At 43.4% G+C, this 23,789-nt stretch overlaps 1 pseudogene; it reads left to right on the forward strand.

Annotated features, from left to right (window-relative positions):
* Positions 1-345: 345 nt before the first annotated feature.
* LOC105716338 (BOS complex subunit NOMO1-like) lies at positions 346-22,179 on the forward strand (annotated as a pseudogene).
* Positions 22,180-23,789: the final 1,610 nt, after the last annotated feature.

Genomic DNA, 23,789 nt, shown 5'->3' on the forward strand with positions numbered 1-23,789 from the left:
CCCGACGCTAGGGAGGAAGGGGTGCGGGGCTGCTGTGGGGCTGATGCTTCCCCAGGCAGGGGCAGGGCCTGTTCCAGGCAACTGCAGGGTTCCTCGCGGTCAAGGGTGTAGCCTTGAAGAGCCGGCTCCTCCCGGCTGGAGCGAGGCTGCATGAGGCGGCGCAGCCTCTCAGCCTCTAGTACCCGCTGAGCATCCTCAGTGGCGGTTGGCGCAGCCGCCCCTCCAGTGTTCCGGGCTCAGTCCCAGCTCCCAGAGCCAGATGCAAACTCTGGGCCAAGTTCTGCCTTGCTGACTGCTTTCTGCCCCAGGACCCGGATCAATAAAGGGAAGGAGAGCAGGGGGAAAATGATAGAGAAAAGAGTGAAAAGAGGTGCTTGATTTCACTCACTAAGGAGTTACCGCTGGCCGCAGGTCTTAGTCCCCAAATCTCGGCTTACTGATCCCTTTAAGAAGGCCGCCTGGTGTTCCTCTAGCCCTCCACCCCACCAGAGGAGAGCACCTGCCACAAGCCCCGCGCCGCGCTAAGTGCTTTGCTATGTAAACTCAGTTTTCCCAACATCCCTAAGCCGGAAATACGTTGCCACCCACTTCTTGCGGAGGAGAGAACTGCCTCGGAGAAGCTGGCTGGCTCGCCTGGAGTTTTGAAGCTAGTGGCAGAGCGAGGACCCCGAACAGGGACTGTGCGATCCTCCAGAGCGGCCACAGCCCACAGCCCCTTGGCTTTGCCGAGTTATTGTGCGGCCGCGCGGTCTGCACCTGTGGCAGCCGTCGCTGGGCAGGAGGGGACGGAAAAGAGAAGGACCGAGGGATTACCAGGTCGCTCCCCTGACGGACTCCCGGCCTGGAGCGCGGGCAGACCACTCCCAGAGTGTGGCTTTGCTCCTTCTTCTCCAGGGATCGGTTCCCCAGCGGGCTCAGGGTTTCGGGGAAGTGTCCGCCCAGCCACTTGGAGTAGCAGGGGCGAGAGGAGGATCTGGGAGGCCCGGGGAGGGGAGTGGGAGAAAGCTAGGGTTGCCAGAGTCGCAGCTGCCTGCGGAGCTGGCCCGGGAGGAAGCGAGGCGGAGCGCGCAGCGTCCAAGCGGTGAGTGCATGGCGCTTTCATTCAGACTTTCTCCAGTTTCGATTCTGGCGTCAGCGAAGATGTGACCAATTCCAGAGATGGGAATAGATTATGCAAATCACCATCTGACGAAGGGTCACATGGCTCCCATACTTTAAAAACTACTTCTATAGGAGTGTGACAGCAGCGAGCCCTTCTCTCTAAGCGGCTCCGGGGTGAGGACAGCTCTGGTTCTGGTGGAAGCCCTTCACACTCGCTCCCTGCCACCGTCCGCGGCTTCCTGCTGCCAAGTTTTCATCTTCCGCCTTCTCCGCCTCCAGCTCCCCGGTCAGGGGCCGAGAGAAGGCTGCCCTCTTCTGATCTTACCGGCCGGGACTGCTGGAAACACAGAGAGGTGGTTTTTGTTTTGCAAAACTTTTGTTTCAGGGGAGGGGGTGTGGCGGTGCAGGATGAGAATCTCCCTTCCTCTGCTGTTTCTGCAGCCTCTACTGTTGCTTTGCTGTGGGAAGCCCCACACCTTTTGATCCGAAGGGACGCTGGAAGGTAAAGTGCATTTATTTTTATTCTCCCACGCCCCGCCACTTCTTTTCTGTGCTGGGTCCCCTCTGTCTCCCCGATTCTTAGATCCCTCCTTGTTCCTCTGAAATCCTTCCTTTCCCACTGCGTTGCCCATTTTCTCCTCCAACCCATCTTGGAGTCCACTTGTCTCTCTGCTCTTCTGATGGGCCATCCCTGGCAAGTCTTGCCAGAGGCAAAGGCTGACAGGGTGTGCTGGCTCTAGCCAGCCCTCTCCTTCCCTTATGTGGCTCCCTCAGCCCCTGCTGGTGCTGTCCAGCCAGCCCAGTGGCCTGCCAGCAGCTCTGAAACCTGGTCCTCAAGCCTGAACCTGGAGGTCTGACAGTCAAGAAGGTTCTTAGTAAGAGCTCTGTTTTCTGGAGCTGCCTTTTAATCTTGGTGTAGGTGTCTTGAAAGTTCAGGTGGAAAGGTAGCTGTTTTGGTTTGATTAGCACTTGCAGGGAGCGAGTGTGGGTCACTTGTGCATAGAAGCTGCAGGCTGATTCCCCAGGTTGCCAGCCTTTTCCTCTTCAACACTCTTGTTCTCCCCTCACTCTTCCTATTCCCACTCCTCCTCCCTTTCCTCCTCTTGGCTTCTAGCATTTCTTCCTCTTGGGTTCTGTGTGGCAGTCTTTTCCAGTGGAGGCAGCCTGCCTAAGGGGAGCCAGAGGCAGTCACCAAGATTGAGAACTAAGTCAGCTGGTTAGCAGAGGAGGGCTCAGGAGAAACTAAACTGAACCCCATCATCTCATCTTCTACTAGAATCGGCTGAGGTTGTGCCAAATGGTCTGTGTCTGCTTCTGCATGTGAGGAGGGTGACTGTGAATGAATGAAAAACCTTGCTTTACTCAACATGTTTCCAACTCTGGTGCTAACTAGAAGCATTTCCTGGGGCAGGTCTCATCTCTGGCTCCTCACCTGTAAAATGCTAAAGCTCCTAACTTCTGTGTTCCATGCCTCTGAGTACATGTGAGTCATTTCATTCATTCCAAAAAGTACTTACTGCAAACCTACTTAGTGCCAGGCACTATTCTGGGAGCAGGGGAGACAGCAGTGAACAAAACAGATGGCAATCTCTGCCTTCCAGACATTTACCTTTCAGTGGTGGGAAGGCAGACAGTGCACTGATTAAAATATCAATGGTGCTCAGTGTTATGAAGAAAAATCAAGCAAAGGGGGAAGGTGCAGCATGCTGGTGGGGGAAGGTGGTGATGTTAGGATGTGGTCAGGGAAGGCCTTATGGAGAAGTTGACAGTTGAGTAAAGAGCTGAAGTGGGTGAGAGAAGGAGGCATGAGGACATCTGGGTGAAGAACAATCAGAAAGTCCCAGAGGCTGAAGTGGCCCAGTCCAAAAGTAGTAGGAATGCAGCTAGAGAACTTTGGGTCCAGAGCGGATCAGACGCCAAGGGGAAGAGTCTTCGTCCCATACGTGGGTTTATTCACACATCTGTCTCAGGAAGCCAGCAGCCTCCTTTTCTCCTAGACTTCCCCATCTGATCTACGCTTGAGTGGCTATCTGGGTAGAAGGTGAGGAGTTGTCCAACTCATTATATCCATGATTCACATTTCTGCTGGTGGGGGCTTTTGTTCATTACTTTCAAGACAGTTAACCTGAGTTCTGCTCATGTGTATGCAGCAGCATTTTCTGGAACCTTATTCCTCTTCCATCTACTGCATTCTTCCACCCTCCCCCTCCTTTCTCTCCACCTCTCCACCGCTATATCTCTTTCCTTTTGGTATCTTTTTCCTTTGGCTTCTTAACTCTGAGATAAATTAACTCCAAGATGGTCATTTGGCATCCTTCCTTGCTGGTTGATAGGAGAGTTTGATACTCTCACTTCCTAGCCAGTTGTCCAGTGATGCATTCAGGATGGCTGGAAGAGTGCTGGGTGGGTCCATGTATGACTTTCTGAAACAGTGTCATGACAACAGCACCTACCCAGTGTTAAGTCACAGGAACCATCAGTAACCTGAGCTGCACTTTGGGAGCAGGGCCATCTCCCAGGTGGCACTGTGCATGAGCAGGGAAGCTGGAAGAAGGGATTTTGTTGCCCATAGGAGTTTCTCCATGGCTTTAGTCATTCACTTAAAAAACTGGATGAGTGCCTGGCACATGCCACCACTAGAAAGGGCGCTGAGGATGTCTGAGCTTCCCTAGATTGGAACAATAGGGGAAGCCTATTTTCCAACAGACCCACAGCCTCTGGCATCCAATTCCAAAATCCAGTCTCTCAAAATTGGAAAATGTGTTTGGTAACTTGTTTGGCAGTAAGACCTGGCCTTACCTGATCTGAACTCATTTGGCAGCAAAAACCTGACCTGAGATGAAAGGAGGCTATTGATTATCTTTGTGTTTGCCCTCAAATGTGAGTGATTATGTATTTCTCTGCAGAAATATTAGGGTGTATGATCTGGGGGGATAGCTCAGGCCCACTGGCAGCATTATATAATATATGGATTATGTTCCATAATGCCTTTCTAGAATCTGAAAACTTCTGAAATCTGAAACTCACCTGGTCTCAAGCATTTCGGAAAAAGAATTGAGGACCCGTACTCCCAAAATAGGAAGGTCCTGGGCGTGGTGGCTCACACCTGTAATCCTGGCACTTTGGGAGGCTGAGGCAGGCAGATCACCTGAGGTCAGGAGTTCAAGACCAGCCTGGCCAACATGGTGAAAACTCGTTTCTGCTAAAAATGCAAAAATTAGCTGGGCGTGGTGCCTCATGCCTGTAATTCCAGCTACTCAGGAGGCTAAGGCAGGAGAATCATTTGAACCTGGGAGGTAGAGATTGCAGTGAGTCAAGATTACACAATTGCACTCCAGCCTGAGTAATGGAGCAAGACTCTGTCTCAAAAAAAAAAGAATGTGGCTGCCATCTTCCGATTTGGGGAAGCACCTTATGGATTAGCCCCAAGTAGTCACTACAGTTACGGAGAGTTAGCACAATAGAATTTTACTTCTACCTACTCTCAGTGTGAGAGTCAGAATCAGAAACCACTGCTGATACCCTGCTAGATTTCTGTGGTCCTACTGAGGTTATATAAGCCTCGATGATCTAAAGAGTGGGGGTCCTTTGTTAAGATGACTCTAAGGTCTTTATAGAAAGCATCAATTCAGCAGATTACTGGGCAGTCTTCTATAGCAAAGACAAGGCACTTTATGTTTTAAAGTGCCCAGGTTGTGGGAGTCGTGTTTGTGGTGATCTGGGCAGACCCAACAAAATTAACATACTCTTGAGGCTTGAGCTAACAGCAACTGGTGCAAACAGCAGCTCAAATATTCATTTAGAGTGCTTGATGTGAATATAATGTGCCAAGCCACAAATGAGGCAGAATAAAGAACTTGGTATATCACCATAACTATGTGTCCAAATGAGGCAGGGTCTGAACTTTGAGGCAAAGTGAAACGTTTCACTGCCCAACAGTTTAAGCCACAAAATCTTAGGGAAGGCTTGGCTTTCCTCCTGTTTTATTACAGGGAGAGACACAACATTTCACTCCATATAGTAAAGCAACCACAATCCCTGCAATTTATAAAGAGTGCAGGTGACAGGATAAGGCCAAAGGAAAGCATCTGAAATAGAAAGCAGTGATTTCTCTTAAATGCAGCATTTTAGAAAGAACAATCATCTAAACTAATTATGGGAGGTGCTGGCCTTGCAATTCTAAGAGGCACTGTCCCAATTTTAAGAAGCTCACAGTCTTGGGAAAGGAAAAGAGTAAACATAAACAGAATGTAAGAACAAATGAATCACTTAAAAGCTGCAGAACCTAGTACCTTCCTACCACTAGTTGCTTTCTATTACTGAAAATAGAAAATGACCACACACTATCCTCTAGAGTCCTATGAATAAATACTGGAAATACTAGGCAATAGTTCCAATGTGAGACAATACATTGAGTCAGCTACAGGCTTGTGACGACTTCAATTGAGAAGTCATAAGCAAGAGGGTCTCTAAGAGAAGCAGTATAAAAATTCTTGCATCATAAAAACAGAAGCATTTGCACAGAATCAAGCCATTTTTGGTTCACTTTTAGCATAATCATACATCAGATATCTGAGCAGAATCTGCTGTGAGCAAAGCTGTGAGGTTTAGCACAACCTCTCTTGCATTGAGAGAGAAAAGAAGAAACTTTCTGAGAATTCAGTCTTTTCTGCCCGATGCAGATTAAAGTAAAGCCTTTCATATATATTCCTTAAGAAATTAGTAGACCAATAAATAGTATGAAAGGCAAGAAAAAGTGAAAGGATGGGTGTCCCAGATGTTTCAGGGAAACATAATATAGAAAAGCTCCTCACCAAAATGAAGAATGAAAGAGAGAGCATCCACTACCTCATCCCAGTGTGAGAAGAAACAGCTTCTTTCTGCTCCAATTAGACTGAATAAGATGACAAAACCCAAATCCTTCTTGTAAAATTTGTTTTAAAGAGATCATCAAAGATGAACTCAAATCACTAAGCAGAGTGTTAAAACCCAGGCTAGATATTATAGACAGAAAACAGATTTGCTGTAAAAATTCTATGTAAGACAAATTAAAGTACAGCTCCTTAACAACTCTGACACTTAGAAACACACTGATTGCATTTCAGAAGTGGTAAAAAGATAGGGACCAGAAGTCAGAATAAAAAACTGGAGGGAGAAGAGGTGAAGCAGCCACAAAACAGAGGGAAAGGAAGGGAGAAGCAGCAAAAGAATGACAATGTTATGTACATGTATATAAGGAAAGCACACACTCACATACTCCTGTAAAGGGCACCTCTCACCCCTCAAATCCTTTTAAAAAGCCTTTAGTTACTATGTGGCATGGTTTGCATGTGTGATGATAGATTTGATACTGCATATATAAATATATAACCACAGTGACGGATCCAAGATGGCTGATTAGGAGCAGCTCAGGATTGCAGCTCCCAGAAAAAGCACAGAGGCTGCTGCAGATGATCCCCAGGCAAGCAGGGCCTGGAGTGGACCTCAGCAGTCCTACAGCAGAGGGGCCTGAATGTTAGAAGGAAAACTAAGAAACAGAAAGAGGATCCAAGATGGCCACTTAGGAGGAAGTCGGGATCGCAGCTCCGAGAGAAGGCACAGAGGGTGAGTGGACGCCGCATTTCCCGACGGATTTTTACTGCCCACAGACTAGGAGATTCACAGGAGGAGGAGCCCATGGGTCGCCAGCACCGCTGATTTGAGCGGCGAGGCCACTCGGCCTATGCCCTGGGGCAGGGGGCGGCAGCTCCTTGTACAGAGCGAGAGAGATTGAGTTCCCTCTGAGCCAGCAAGGGGAGCTGAAGCAGGGATTCAAGCCAGGAGACTCCCGGGCAAGGGCGCGCCACAAATCTCAGAGCCGCTGCCTCGGCTGATGCAGCAGCTCACAGGGCAGTGGATTTTTACTGCCCACAGACCAGGAGATTCACAGGCGGAAGAGCTCCACAGGTTGCCAGCGCCGCTGGTTGGACTGGCGCGGCTGCTCGGCCTGCATCTCAGGCAGGGAGCAGCGGCCCCTTCTGCAGAGTGAGCAAGACTGGATCCCCTCTAGGCCAGCAAGGGGAGCTAAGGGAGGGAGTCAAGCCAAGAGATTCCCAGGCAAAGAGGGCACCACCGGAAACACGGCTGAACCAGGGACAGTCCAGCTCTGTGGAGGAGGGGCATCCCCCACCGGGAAACACCCTGCAGTTCCCAGGACAATTTGCCATAACCAAGACAACCCGCCACTACAGAGACTCCGTCACTACAGGGGTGGGCCAGCATAGCGGAAGCAGTTCTAACTACACCCATATAAACAGGACTGCAGGGAAGCTCACATGGAAGCAGGGCGGAGCCCACAGCAGCTCAATGAAGCCTCTGCAGGCTGAGTGTGACTAGGCTGCCAAATTGTGGGCAGGGAAAACGGTTGCAACAGCGGAAAATCATAAAGCCCTAACTCCCTGGGACAGAACACCTAGGGGGAAGAAAAGGGGGTTTATGAGTTCAGCTACTGCAGACTTAAAATTACCAAAATCAGAAAGACAACAACTACAAAGTCAACAGGTGGATAAATCTACAAAGATGAGAAGAAACCAGCGCAAAAAGGATGAAAACACCCAAAACCAGAACATGTCTCCTCCTACAAGGGAGCACAACTCCTCACCAGCAAGGGAACTAGGCTGGATGGAGAATGAGTGTGATGAAATGACAGAATCAGCTTTCAGAAAGTGGATAATAAGAAACTTCTGTGAGCTAAAAGAAGATGTTCTAACCCAATACAAAGAAACTAAGAACCTTGAAAAAAGACTGAATGAAATGTTAACAAGAATGGACAACTTAGAGAGGAATATGAGCAAATTGATGGAGCTGAAAAACACAACACGAGAACTTCGTGAGGCATGCACAAGTTTCAACAGCCTAATTGACCAAGCAGAAGAAAGGATATCAGAGGTTGAAGATCAACTCAATGAAATAAAACGAGAAGGCAAGATTAGAGAAAACAGGGTAAAAAGGAATGAACAAAGTCAACAAGAAATATGGGACTATGTGAAAAGACCTACTCTACGTTTGATAGGTGTACCTGAATGTGACGAAGAGAATGCATCCAAGCTGGAAAATACTCTCCAGGATATTATCCAGGAAAACTTCCCCAACCTAGCAAGGCAGGCCAATATTCAAGTCCAGGAAATACAGAGAACATCACAAAGATATTCCTCTAGAAAAGCAACCACAAGGCACATAATCCTCAGATTCACCAGGGTTGAAATGAAGGAGAAAATACTAAGGGCAGCCAGAGAGAAAGGTCGGGTTACCCACAAAGGGAAGCCCATCAGACTCACAGCAGATCTCTCAGCAGAAACCCTACAGGCCAGAAGGGAGTGGGGGCCGATATTCAACATCTTTAAGAAAAGAACTTTTAACCCAGAATTTCATATCCAGCCAAACTAAGCTTCATAAGTGAAGGAAAAATAAAATCCTTTGTGAACAAGCAAGTACTCAGAGATTTCATCACCACCAGACCAGCTTTACAAGAGCTCCTGAAGGAGGCACTACACATAGAAAAGAACAACCAGTACCAGCCACTCCAAAAACACACCAAATGGTAAAGAGCATCAACACAATGAAAAATCTGCATCGACCAATGGGAAAAACAGCCAGCTAGCATCAAAATGACAGGATCAAATTCACACATAACAATATTAACCCTAAATGTAAACGGACTAAATGCCCCAATCAAAAGACACAGATTGGCAAATTGGATAAAAAGCCAAAACCCATCAGTGTGCTGTATCCAGGAAACCCACCTCACATGCAAGGATACACAAAGGCTCAAAATAAAGGGATGGAGGAAGATTTACCAAGCAAATGGAGAGCAAAAAAAAGCAGGAGTTGCAATTCTCATCTCTGATAAAATAGACTTTAAAGCAACAAAGATCAAAAGAGACAAAGAAGGACATTACATAATGGTAAAAGGATCAATGCAACAAGAAGAGCTAACGATCCTAAATATATATGCACCTAACATAGGAGCACCCAGATACATAAGGCAAGTTCTTAAAGAATTACAAAGAGACCTAGTCTCCCACACAATAATAGTGGGAGACTTCAACACACCATTGTCAATATTAGACAGATCAACGAGACAGAAAATTAACAAGGATATCCAGGACTTGAACTCGGACCTGGAACAAGCAAACCTAATAGACATTTACAGAACTCTCCACCTCAAATCCACAGAATATACATTCTTCTCAGCACCACATCACACCTACTCTAATAGAGACCACATAATTGGAAGTAAATCACTCCTCAGCAAATGCAAAAGAACGGAAACCATAACAAACAGTCTCTCAGACCACAGTGCAATCAAGTTAGAACTCAGAATTCAGAAGCCAACCCAGAACCGCACAGCCTCATGGAAATTGAACAACTTTCTCCTGAATGTTGACTGGATAAACACTGAAATGAAGGCAGAAATAAAGATGTTCCTCGAAACCAACGAGAACGAAGACACCACATACCAGAATCTCTGGGACACATTTAAAGCAGTCTCTAGAAGAAAATATATAGCATTAAGTACACACATGAGAAGAAAGGAGAGATCTAAAATTGACACCCTGTCATCAAAATTTAAAGAGCTAGAGGAACAAGATCAAAAAAACTCAAAACCTAGCAGAAGACAAGAAATAACTAAGATTAAAGCAGAATTGAAGGAGATAGAGACATGAAAAACCCTTCAAAAAATCAATAAATCCAGGAGCTGGTTTTTTGAAAAGATCAACAAAGTAGACAGACCACTAGCCAGACTAATAAAAAAGAAAAGAGAGAATAACCAAATAGATGCAATAAAAAATGATAAAGGGGATATCACCACAGATTCCACAGAAATTCAAACCATCATCAGAGATTATTACAAACAACTCTATTCACATAAACTAGAAAACCTGGAAGAAATGGATAAATTCCTGGACAGTTGCCTCCTCCCAAGACTAAACCAGGAAGAAGTTGCAACCCTGAACAGACCAATAACAAGGTCTGAAGTCGAGGCAGCAATTAAGAGCCTACCACCCAAAAAAAGCCCAGGTCCAGATGGGTTCACAGCCAAATTCTACCAGACTTACAAAGAGGAACTGGTACCATTCCTACTGAAACTATTCCAAATAATCCAAAAAGAAGGAATCCTTCCCAAATCATTTTATGAGACCAACATCATCCTAATACCAAAATCCAGCAGAGACTCAACAAGAAAAGAAAACTACAGGCCAATATCCATGATGAACATAGATGCAAAAATCTTCAATAAAATACTGGCAAGCCGATTGCAACAGCACATCAAAAAGCTTATCCACCATGATCAAGTAGGATTCATCCTGGGGATGCAAGGATGGTTCAATATACGCAAGTCTATAAATGTAATTCACCACATAAACAGAACCAAAGACAAAAACCACATGATTATCTCAATTGATGCAGAGAAGGCCTTCGACAAAATTCAACAGCCCTTTATGCTAAAAACTCTCAATAAATTAGGTATCGACGAAACGTACCTCAAAATAATGAAAGCTATTTATGACAAACCAACAGCCAATATCATACTGAATGGGCAAAAACTGGAAGCATTCCCTTTGAAATCGGGCACTAGACAAGGATGCCCTCTCTCACCACTCCTATTCAATATAGTACTGGAAGTTCTAGCCAGAGCAATCAGACAAGAAAAAGAAATAAAGGATATTCAATTAGGAAAGGAGGAAGTCAAATTGCCTCTATTTGCAGACGACATGATTGTATATCTAGAAGACCCTATCATCTCAGCCCAAAAGCTCCTGAAACTGATAAGCAACTTCAGCAAAGTCTCAGGATACAAAATCAACGTGCAAAAGTCACAAGCATTCCTATACACCAATAACAAACTTAAAGAGAGCCAAATCAAGAATGAACTGCCATTCACAATTGCTACAAAGAGAATAAAATACCTAGGAATACAACTAACAAGGAACGTAAAGGACCTCTTCAAGGAGAACTACAAACCACTGCTCAACGAAATAAGAGAGGACACAAACAGATGGAGAAACATTCCATGTTCATGGTTAGGAAGAATTAATATCGTGAAAATGTCCATACTGCCCAAAGTAATTTACAGATTCAATGCTATCCCCATCAAGCTACCAATGACCTTCTTCACAGAACTGGAAAAAACCACCTTAAACTTCATATGGAACCAAAAGAGAGCCCGCATAGCCAAGTCAATTCTAAGCAAAAAGAACAAAGCGGGAGGCATCACACTACCGGACATCAAACTCTACTACAAGGCTACAGTAATCAAAACAGCAAGGTACTGGTACCAAAACAGAGATATAGACCAATGGAACAGAACAGAGGCGTCGGAGGCGACACAACATATCTACAACCACCCGATCTTTGACAAACATGATAAAAACAAGCAATGGGGAAAGGATTCCCTGTTCAATAAGTGGTGTTGGGAAAACGGGCTTACCATATGCAGAAAGCAGAAACTCGACCCCTTCCTGACACCTTACACTAAAATTGACTCCAGATGGATTAAAGACTTAAACATAAGACCTAACACCATAAAAACACTAGAAGGAAACCTAGGCAAAACCATTCAGGACATAGGCGTAGGCAAGGACTTTATGACTAAAACACCAAAAGCATTGGCTACAAAAGCCAAAATAGACAAATGGGACCTAATCAAACTCCACAGCTTCTGCACATCAAAAGAAACAGTCAATAGAGTGAATCGGCAACCAACAGAATGGGAAAAAATTTTTGCAGCCTACCCGTTTGACAAAGGGCTGATATCCAGAATTTACAACGAGCTAAAAAAGATTTACAAGAAAAAAACAAACAAGTCCATTCAAAAATGGGCGAAGAATATGAACAGATACTTTACAAAAGAAGACATACATGAGGCCAACAAACATATGAAAAAATGCTCATCATCACTGGTCATTAGAGAAATGCAAATCAAAACTACATTGAGATACCATCTCATGCCAGTTAGAATGGCAATCATTAAAAAATCTGGAGACAACAGATGCTGGAGAGGATGTGGAGAAATAGGAACACTTTTACACTGTTGGTGGGAGTGTAAATTAGTTCAACCACTGTGGAAAACAGTGTGGCGATTCCTCAAGGACCTAGAAATAGAAATTCCATTTGACCCAGCAATCCCATTACTGGGCATATATCCAAAGGATTATAAATCGTTCTATTATAAGGACACATGCACACGAATGTTCATTGCAGTACAGTTTACAATAGCAAAGACCTGGAACCAACCCAAATGCCCATCGATGATAGACTGGAGAGGAAAAATGTGGCACATATACACCATGGAATATTATGCGGCCATTAAAAAAGAGGAGTTCGCGTCCTTTGTAGGGACATGGATGAACCTGGAAACCATCATTCTCAGCAAACTGACACAAGAACACAAAATCAAACACCACATGTTCTCACTCATAGGCGGGTGTTGAACAAGGAGAGCACATGGACACAGGGAGGGGAGCACTATACACGGGGGTCTGTTGGGGGGGAGTTGGGGGGACAGCGGGGGGGTGGGGAGTTGGGGAGGGATAGCATGGGGAGAAATGCCAGATATAGGTGAAGGGGAGGAAGGCAGCAAATCACACTGCCACGTATGCACCTATGCAACAACCTTGCATGTTTTTCACATGTACCCCAAAACCTAAAATGCAATTAAAAAAAAAAAAAAAGAAACAGAAAGAAAGAACTTCATCATCAACAAACTGGATGTCCACTCAGAGACCCAATCTGAAAGCCAACAACCACAAATACGACAGGTGGATAAATCCACAAAGATGGGAAGAAACCAGTGCAAAAAGGATGAAAACACTTGAAACCAGAATGCCTCTCCTCTTACAAGGGATCACAACTTCTCACCAGCAAGGGAACTAGGCTGGATGGAGAATGAGTGTGATGTATTGACAGAAACAGGCTTCAGAAGGTGGCTAATAAGAAACTTCTCTGAGCTAAAAGAACATGTTCTAACCCAATGCAAAGAAGCTAAGAACCTTGAAAAAAGACTTGATGAAATGCTAACAAGAATAAACGGCTTAGAGAGGAATATAAGTTAATTGATGGAGCTGAAAAACACAACACGAGAACTTCACGAAGCATACACAAGTTTCAACAGCCGAATTGACCAAGCAGAAGAAAAGATATCAGAGGTCAAAGATCAACTCAATGAAATAAAATGAGAAGGCAAGATTAGAGAAAAAAGAGTAAAAAGGAATGAACAAAGTCTTCACGAAATATGGGACTATGTGAAAAGACCTAATCTATGTTTGATAGGTGTACCTGAATGTGATGGAGAGAATGAATCCAAGCAGGAAAATACACTTCAGGACATTATCCAGGAAAACTTCCCCAACCTAGCAAGGCAGGCCAATATAAAGTCTAGGAAATGCAGAGAACACCAGAAAGATATTCCTCAAGAAGTGCAACCCCAAGGCACATAATCATCAGATTCACTAGGGTTGAAATAAAGGAGAAAATGCTAAGGGCAGCCAGAGAGAAAGGTCGGGTTACCCACAAAGGGAAGCCCATCAGACTCGCAGCAGATCTCTCAGCAGAAACCCTACAAGCCAGAAGAGAGTGGGGGCCAATATTCAACATCCTTAAAGAAAAGAACTTTCAACCCAGAATTTCATATCCAGCCAAACTAAACTTCATAAGTGAAGGACAAACAAAATCCTTTATGAGCAAGCAAGTACTCAGAGATTTCATCACCACCAGGCCAGCTTTACAAGAGCTCCTGAAAGAGGCACTAAACATAGAAAGGAACAATTAGTACCAGCCACTCCAAAAACATCAACACAATGAAGAATCTGCATCAACTAACAGGGAAAACAGCCAGCTAGCATCAAAATGGCAGTATCAAATTCACACATAACAATATTAACCCTAAATGTAAATGAGCTAAATGCCCCAATCAAAAGACACAGACTGGCAAATTGCATAAAAAGCCAAAACCCATCAGTGTGCTGTATCCAGGAAACCTACCTCACATGCAAGGATACACAAAGGCTCAAGATAAAGGGATGGAAGAAGATTTACCAAGCAAATGGAGAACAAAAAAAAGCAGGAGTTGCAATTCTCATTTCTGATAAAGTAGACTTTAAACCAACAAAGATCAAAAGAGACAAAGAAGGACATTACATAATGGTAAAAGGATCAATGCAACAAGAAGAGCTAACGATCCTAAATGTATACACACCCAATACAGGAGCACCCAGATACATAAAGCAAGTTCCTAATTACTTACAAAGAGACTTAGACTCCCACACAATAATAGTGGGAGACTTTAACACCCCATTGCCAATATTAGATGGATCGATGAGACAGAAAATTAACAAGGATATCCAGGACTTGAACTCAAGCCTGGACCAAGCAAACCTAATAGGCATTTACAGAACTCTCCACCCCAAATCCACAGGATATACATTGTTCTCAGCACCACATCACACCTACTCTAAAAGTGACCACATAATTGGAAGTAAATCACTCCTCAGCAAATGCAAAAGAACAGAAATCATAACAAACTGTCTCTCAGACCACAGTGCAATCAAGTTAGAACTCAGAATTCAGAAACTAACTCAGAACTGCACAGCTTCATGGAAACAGAACAACTGGCTATTGAATGTTGACTGAATACACAATGAAATGAAGGCAGAAATAAAGATGTTCTTTGAAACCAACGAGAATAAAGACACAATGTACCAGAATCTCTGGGACACATTTAAAGCAGTGTCTAGAGGAAAATATATAGCAATAAATGCCCACATGAGAAGCAAGGAAAGATCTAAAATCAATACCCTATCATCAAAATTGAAAGAGCTAGAGGAGCAAGATCAAAAAAGACTCAAAATCTCTAGCAGAAGACAAGAAATAACTAAGATTAGAGCAGAACTGAAGGAGAGAGACACACAATAAACCCTTCAAAACATCAATAAATCCAGGAGCTCGTTTTTTGAAAAGACCAACAAAACAGACAGACCACTAGCCAGATTAATAAAAAAGAAAAGAGAGAATAATCAAATAGATGCAATAAAACATGATAAAGGGGATATCACCACAGATTCCACAGAAATACAAACCACCATCAGAGATTATTACAAACAACTCTATTCACATAAACTAGTAAACCTGGAAGAAATGAATAAATTCCTGGACACTTGCATCCTCCCAGGTCAAATTAGGAAGAAGTCAAAACCCTGAATAGACCAATAGCAAGGTCTGAAGTCGAAGCAGCAATTAAGAGCCTACCACCCAAAAAAAGCCCAGGTCCAGATGGGTTCACAGCCAAATTCTACCAGACTTACAAAGAGGAATTGGTACCATTCCTTCTGAAACTATTCCAAATAATCCAAAAAGAGGGAATCCTCCCCAAATCATTTTATGAGACCAACATCATCCTGATACCAAAACCTGGCAGAGACTCAACAAGAAAAGAAAACTTCAGGCCAATATCTATGATGAACATAGATGCAAAAATCTTCAATAAAATACTGGCAAGCCGATTGCAACAGCACATCAAAAAGCTTATCCGCCATGATCAAGTAGACTTCATCCCGGGGATGCAAGGATGGTTCAACATATGCAAGTCTATAAATGTAATTCACCACATAAACAGAACCAAAGACAAAAACCACTTGATTATCTCAATTGATACAGAGAAGGCCTTCGACAAAATTCAACAGCCCTTTATGCTAAAAACCCTCAATAAACTAGGTATCGACAGAACGTATCTCAAAATAATAAAAGCTATTTATGACAAACCAACAGCCAATATCATACTGAATGGGCAAAAACTGGAAGCATTCCCTTTGAAATCGGGCACTAGACAAGGATGCCCTCTCTCACCACTCCTATTCAATATAGTACTGGAAGTTCTAGCCAGAGCAATCAGACAAGAAAAAGAAATAAAGGGTATTCAATTAGGAAAGGAGGAAGTCAAATTGTCTCTATTTGCAGATGACATGATTGTATATCTAGAAGACCCTATCATCTCAGCCCAAAATCTCCTGAAACTGATAAGCAACTTCAGCAAAGTCTCAGGATACAAAATCAATGTGCAAAAATCACAAGCATTCTTATATACCAATAACAGACTTAAAGAGAACCAAATCAAGAATGAACTGCCATTCACAATTGCTACAAAGAGAATAAAATACCTAGGAATACAACTAACAAGGAACGTAAAGGACCTCTTCAAGAACTACAAACCACTGCTCAACGAAATAAGAGAGGACACAAACAGATGGAGAAAAATTCCATGCTCATGGTTAGGAAGAATCAATATCGTGAAAATGGCCATACTGCCCAAAGTAATTTACAGATTCAACGCTATCCCCATCAAGCTACCAATGACCTTTTCAGAGAACTGGAAAAAACCACCTTAAACTTCATATGGAACCAAAAGAGAGCCCACACAGCCAAGTCAATTCTAAGCAAAAAGAACAAAGCTGGAGGCATCACACTACCGGACTTCAAACTCTACTACAAGGCTACAGTAATCAAAACAGCATGGTACTGGTATCAAAACAGAGATATAGACCAATGGAAGAGAACAGAGGCCTCGGAGGCAACACCACACATCTACAACCATCTGATCTTTGACAAACCTGACAAAAACAAGAAATGGGGAAAGGATTCCCTGTTCAATAAATGGTGTTGGGAAAACTGGCTAGCCATGTGCAGAAAGCAGAAACTGAACCCCTTCCTGACACCTTACACTAAAATTCACTCCAGATGGATTAACAACTTAAGCATAAGACCTAACACCATAAAAACCCTAGGAGAAAATCTAGGCAAAACCATTCAGGACATTGGCATAGTCAAGGACTTCATGACCAAAACACCAAAAGCATTGGCTACAAAAGCCAAAATAGACAAATGGGACCTAATCAAACTCCACAGCTTCTGCACATCAAAAGAAACAGTCATTAGAGTGAATCAGCAACCAACAGAATGGGAAAAAAATTTTGCAATCTACCCATCTGACAAAGGGCTGATATCCAGAGTTTACAATGAACTAAAACAGATTTACAAGAAAAAAACAAACAAGCCCATTCAAAAGTGGGCAAAGGATATGAACAGACACTTTACAAAAGAAGACATACATGAGGCCAACAAACATATGAAAAAATGCTCATCATCATTGGTCATTAGAGAAATGCAAATCAAAACTACATTGAGATACCATCTCACGCCAGTTAGAATGGTGATCATTAAAAAATCTGGAGAAAACAGATGCTGGAGAGGATGTGGAGAAATAGGGACACTTTTACACTGTTGGTGGGAGTGTAAATTAGTTCAACCATTGTGGAAGACAGTGTGGCGATTCCTCAAGGACCTAGAAATGGAAGTTCCATTTGACCCAGCAATCCCATTACTGGGCATATATCCAAAGGATTATAAATCGTTCTACTATAAGGACACATGCACACGAATGTTCATTGCAGCACAGTTTACAATAGCAAAGACCTGGAACCAACCCAAATGCTCATCAATGATAGACTGGACAGGGAAAATGTGGCACATATACACCATGGAATATTATGCAGCCATAAAAATCGATGAGTTCGTGTCCTTTGTAGGGACATGGATGAACCTGGAAACCATCATTCTCAGCAAACTGACACGAGAACACAAAATCAAACACCGCATGTTCTCACTCATAGGTGGGTGTTGAACTATGAGAACACATGGACACAAGGAGGGGAGCATCACACACTGGAGTCTGTCAGGGGGAAATAGGGGAGGGACAGTGGGGGATGGGAAGTTGGGGAGAGATAGTATGGGGAGAAATGCCAGATATAGGTGATGGGGAGGAAGGCAGCAAATCACACTGCCATGTGTGTACCTATGCAACAATCTTGCATATTCTTCACATGTACCCCAAAACCTAAAATGCAATAAAAATATATATATATATAACCACATATATATCACATACACACCTAAACACAAATACACAAATCTGTACATTTATCAACTACACAACACAAGCACAGACCAATTAGGAGGGACTATAGTCCTTATGGCTACTGCTGTCTTAGTTACCGTATAGTGGAATTTCAGGGAAAGAATGAGAGTTGGGGAGCGGTGGCACAGATTTGGGAGGGTTAAGACAGTAACAATGTACCAAACAAAAATGTATTTCAATATTCTAACAATTGGTCCAGCTGTGCTGGTGTGAACTAGCTCATTACTAGCTACAAGTGTGTGTACACACATGGAAGTCAGAGAGAGATTTAAGTCATTCATATTCTTTCTTCCTCTTTTTTTTTTTTTTTTTTTTTGAGATGGAGTCTTGCTGTCACTCAGACTGGAGTGCAGTGGTGTGATCTCAGTTCACTGCAACCTCCTACACTCCAGGGTTCAATCAATCCTCCTGCCTCAGCCTCCTGAATAGCTGGGATTACAGGTGCATGCCACCACATGTGGCTAATTTTTGTGTTTTTAGTAGAGACAGGGTTTTGCTATGTTGGCCAGGCTGCTCTCCAATGTCCATGTCTTACATTCATACTTTACTACTTAGTAATACACTTTTATTAAGAGTTCCACAAGCACTAAATTTAAACGAAGAGAGAAGTGACTTCAATGAAAATGGTAAAGACCTCTGAAAATCCTCTCCACTATGAAAAACAAACAAATAAACAAACAAACAAACACCACTGGCAAACAATCACCAGCATCAGTTTTTCTTTCTTTTTTTTTTTTTGACACAGAGTTTCACTCTTGTTGCCCAGGCTGGAATGCAGTGGCATGATCTCAGCTCACTGCAACCTCAGCCTCCCAGGTTCAAGCGATTATTTCGCCTCAGCCTCCTGAGTAGCTAGGATTACAGGTGCCCGCTACCGTGCCCAGCTAATTTTTTGTATTTTTAGTAGAAATGGGGTTTTGCCATGTTGGGCAGGCTGTTCTCGAACTCCTGGCCTCAGGTGATCTGCCTGCCTCGGCCTCTCAAAGTGCTGGGATTACAGGCGTGAGACACTGTGCCTGGCCTTTTTTTTTTTTTTTTAAAGACAGGGTCTTGCTTTGTCACCCAGGCTGGAGTGCAGTGGCGCAATCTTGGCTCACTGCAACCTCAGCCCCCCAGGTCCAAGTGATCCATCTCAGCCTCCCAAATGCCTGGCACCACAGGCACACACCACCATGTCCAGCTAATATTTCTATTTTTTGTAAAGATGGGGTTTTATCATTTTGCTCAGGCTGGTCTCAAATTCCCAGACTCAAGCTATCCACCCGTCTTGGCCTCCCAACATGCTGGGATTACAAACATGAGCCACTGCACCTGGCTAGTTTTTTCAATAAGATAGAGATTAACTAAAGGCTTGTAGAAATTGGAGAGTGTATTCAAGAAAAACAGCTGAAACTCAGTAAGAACAATGAGTTCTATGGTGCTTAAAACTGCCCTATTCCAATCCGCCCCTCCTACCACCCCTTCAAAGCCCCATTCCCAGAGAACTGTCATCAACTGACCTGTTCAGAACTCACACTTGCAAGGCTGTCTTTATTTGACCTGACCAAGAGCTTATCCACTGCAAATAGCCTTTTTTCCAGGAGCATTTGTCAAAAACATTAAGGATAACAGTTTAGGCAAACAGAAGACTAACTAAAAACCTTATAAGGAAGAGCTGGAGAATGAGATGTTCATGGAGAGTTCTGACAACTTGACATACTCCTGGATGGGATCTAGGGGGCAACAGTGAATGTGTGAGCCTGTGCACATGCTCAGAAAAGATCTGATAAAGCTCCAAGCTCTCACCTCTGGCTGACCTTGAGGCTCTGGGCAAGTATGAACTGGGGGTTAAAGCAGAACTGCCAACTGCCTGGCTGAGTGTTGAAGGTGTGCCCCAACATGCACACAGAGCCCCCCAGCAAAGATCTGCCTTACTGGTTCTAGGCACTGAGGGAAACTCTTTTTAATCATCAGCTGACCACTAACTAACCAAGCAGAGCCTTCAATGGATGGATACGACCAAGAATACAGACTTTACAGAAAAATCACTAAACCACAAATAGTGACAAGAACAAACCCTCAAGAGAGGGTAGAATCTGATTTCTAGGGTTGCCACACTAATAAAGTTTCTAGTTTAAAAAAAATTACAAGACATGAAATGAACCAAGAAAGCAGATCTACACATAGGTGGGAAAACAGACAACAGAAATTATCCCTAAGGAAGCCCCAAGTTGGGCTTCTAGACAAAGACTTAAATCAGCTATTTTCAATCTGTGCAAAGAACTAAAGGAAACCACGTCTACTGAACTTAAGTATGAGAACATCTCACCAAATAAAGAATATCAATAGATAGAAATTAATTTTTAAAAAATTATTATTTCTTTATTTATTTAAGATGGCGTTTCACCATGTTGGTCAGGCTGGTCTTGAACTCCAGACCTCAGGTGATCTGCCGGTCTTGGCCTCCAAAGTGCTTGGATTACACCACCAAGCCTGGCTGATAGAAATTAATTTTTAAATAACATACCAAAAATGAAATTCTGGAGTTGAAATGTACAATAACAAATGAAAAATTCACTAGAGGGACTCAACAGCAAATCTGAGCAAGCAGAAAAAAGAATAAGCAAACTTGAAGATATTTTATTTTTAATTTTAACATCAATTGCCATTATCCAGTCTGAGGATCAGTAAGAAAAAAGAATGAAGGAAAATAGACAAAGCCTCAAATCATAACCAATATATGCCTAGAAGTCAAGGAGAGAGAAATGGGCAGAAATAATACTTAAAGAAAATCTGAAACAGACCTATAACAAGTATAGAGAGGGGACTTGGGAATCAAAAACTATGCAACAGGCAGTCAGACCTGTTTTCAGAAGGCCAGATTCACCCAGAGGTGGAAGGAGTCAAGACTGTCAGTGAAAAGGGGGCGAGTTCACCCCTGATCACAGTCTTTACTGATGACAAAGGTGTCAACAATGATCTCACAGAGGGAGAGCTATGTTCTGACTATGGTGGAAGGAATCATATGCCTTGGCAAGCATAGGCTCTGACACAGAAGCTAAAGATGACCAGCCTTTTCCTAGGCTCCTCTTATCCCTTAGCAGTGGTGTGTTATTTTTCCAACCTCTTGACTCAAGACAATGGCATTCTGACAGTCTCAAACCTGAGCCCTGCCAGTATTACTTCAAACCCATTATGAAAGAATTTCAGTTTGAGCCATTCTCACAAATGATCAAGGTGCAGGAAGGCCAGAGGCTGAAGATCACCACCATGGGGTATGGAACCACCTACAGGTGCTGTGGCATGGAGTCTTCTTTAAATGGAGAACCTGAACAGGGTATTGCAGTGGAAGTGCTGTGCCATAATGACTCCAGCATTCACAGAGAAGACACCACAACAGATGAAGAGGGCAAGTTCAAATTACAGGGACTGCTGCTGGGATGCATGCACCAATTTCCATCAGGTGGTTGAGGCTGAGAATAATTACATTGATGATGTAAACATAGTTTTCTGGTAGATTAATCAACTTGACTTAAGTAGAAATGTGATCACTTCTTCTGAATACCTTCCTACATTATGTGTAAAACTTTCCGGAAGCAAAAACCTCACTTGACAATCCAATTCAGATGGTCTCCCTTGGTCAATCCTCTTCTTCCACTTGCCCCAAATGCACAGAGACAGTGAGAGAATCAAGTTTTTTCCAGACTTCACACTCTCCAGATCCTAGTATGACCATGGCTTGCCTCAAGTTTCTTTAACTGCTGGACTACCATAAACATATCACCTTGATTTTTACCCCTACGAAAAAGCTACCTGAGCCAGACATTACACAAGGATCCCATATTGCCCTGTCACTAACACTGCTTGTTCTGTTGGCCAATTACAAGCATGACAAGCTCCTTCCCTTGCTGTGGCAGCTGACAAGTCAAGTGCAGGAAGTCCATGCACTTGGCCAGGCAGCCTCACACAATAATGACCCAGAAGATGCAAACAGACAAGACAAGAACAGAAGATTAGATGGGCAGGAGGAGGAAGAGGGGGCAGCTGCAATCTTACTTGGGACAGGCCAGGAGGCCACCTCCTGTCCCTAGGATTGAAACAGAAAGTATGCATCAGCTCCCTTCAGCCAGTGCTGTTAGCCCTGTGCCCCATGCCAGCATCAACTGCCTCCCCCTTCACAAGACCCCCTGTGCAATGCAATGAATAGACCTAGCTGTCACCCTGCTGAACACAATTAATAATATAACTTATTATTTTTGTCAAAGTATTATTTGTGCTGTGCTGGTGGTATGGAAATGTAATTCTACATCTTCAGCATTCATTTGTAAGGGTTCTAGTAAACATGGCATTTGGTTTCACTATGAAGTGCCTTTTAGATTTCACCATTTCCTTCATTTCCCTTTGCATTTGAGATCCCTACTGGAAATAACAGCAACCTGTATCTTCTACTAGGAGGATACGTTGGAAGGTAACAATCAGTAAAATTGCCCATTTGTATTGTTAGAGGCATGTGAACCAGAGGAACTACATCTTGAATAGGAGCTGGGTAAAATGAGGCTGAAACCCACTGGGCGGCATTCCCAGACAGTTAGGCATTTTAAGTCACAGAATGAAATAGGAGGTCGGCAAAGGATACAGGTCATAAAGACCTTGCTGATAAAACATTTTGCAGTAAGAAAACTGGCTAAAACTCACCAAAACCAGGATGATGACCTCTGGTCGTCCTCACTGCTGTACTCCCGCCAGTGCCATGACAGTTTACAAATGCCATGGTAACATCAGGAAGTTACCCTATATGATCTAAAAAGGGGAGGAATGAACAATTCACCCCTGTTTAGCATAACATCAAGAAATAACTGTAAAAATGGGCAAATAGCGGCCCTCAGGCTGCTCTGTCTATGGAGTATCCATTCTTTTTTTATTTTTATTTATTTATTTTTTAAAGGCAGGGTTTCACCATGTTGGTCAGGCTGGTCTTGAACTCCCTACCTCAGGTGATCCACGTGCCTTGGCCTCCAAAGTGCTTGGATTACAGGCGTGAGCCACTACAGCGGCCTGGAGTAGCCATTCTTTTATTCCTTCACTTTCTTAATAAACTTGCTCCCATTTTATGGACTCACCCCGAATTCCTTCTTCTGTGAGATCCAAGAACCCTCTCTTGGGGTCTGGATTGAGACCCCTTTCCTGTAACAGTATTGCAGCTCAAAACAAAACAAAAAATGTCGCACACACAAAAAACTCTGAACCATGTGGCTTCACTGGTGACTTGTACCAAATGTTTAAAGAACTAGCTAATCCTTTGCAAACTCTTCCAAAATATAAAAGGAATACTCCAAGTCATGAGGCCAGTATTACACTGATCCCAAAACCAAACACAAAGGTATCAGAAGAAAATAAAACTACAGACCAAATTTAAATTAATATCTTTGGTCGCTAAATTTGGAACTCATTGATAAGTATTTTTAAAGACAGTCCCAAATGGCTATAGAGACTTAGATGCTCAGGTGATGCCTTAAAAGAAAAACAAACAAACAAACAAACACCCAATGTGTAGTTCACCCAGCTGGGCCTGGCAATGTTAAGTAGTTTTTCCTTTAACTGCCCCTGACTTCCTCCGCCTTTGATGAAGTCTGAAAAGTTATTCCACAGCAAAACGAAATGCTTCAAACTCTAGTCACATCCTTGAAAAGTTCGACTCTGA

The sequence above is a fragment of the Aotus nancymaae genome, unplaced genomic scaffold (assembly GCF_030222135.1).
Source record: "Aotus nancymaae isolate 86718 unplaced genomic scaffold, 86718_ANA_hifiasm-v0.15.2.pri h1tg000036l, whole genome shotgun sequence".
Taxonomy (NCBI): Eukaryota; Metazoa; Chordata; class Mammalia; order Primates; family Aotidae; genus Aotus; species Aotus nancymaae.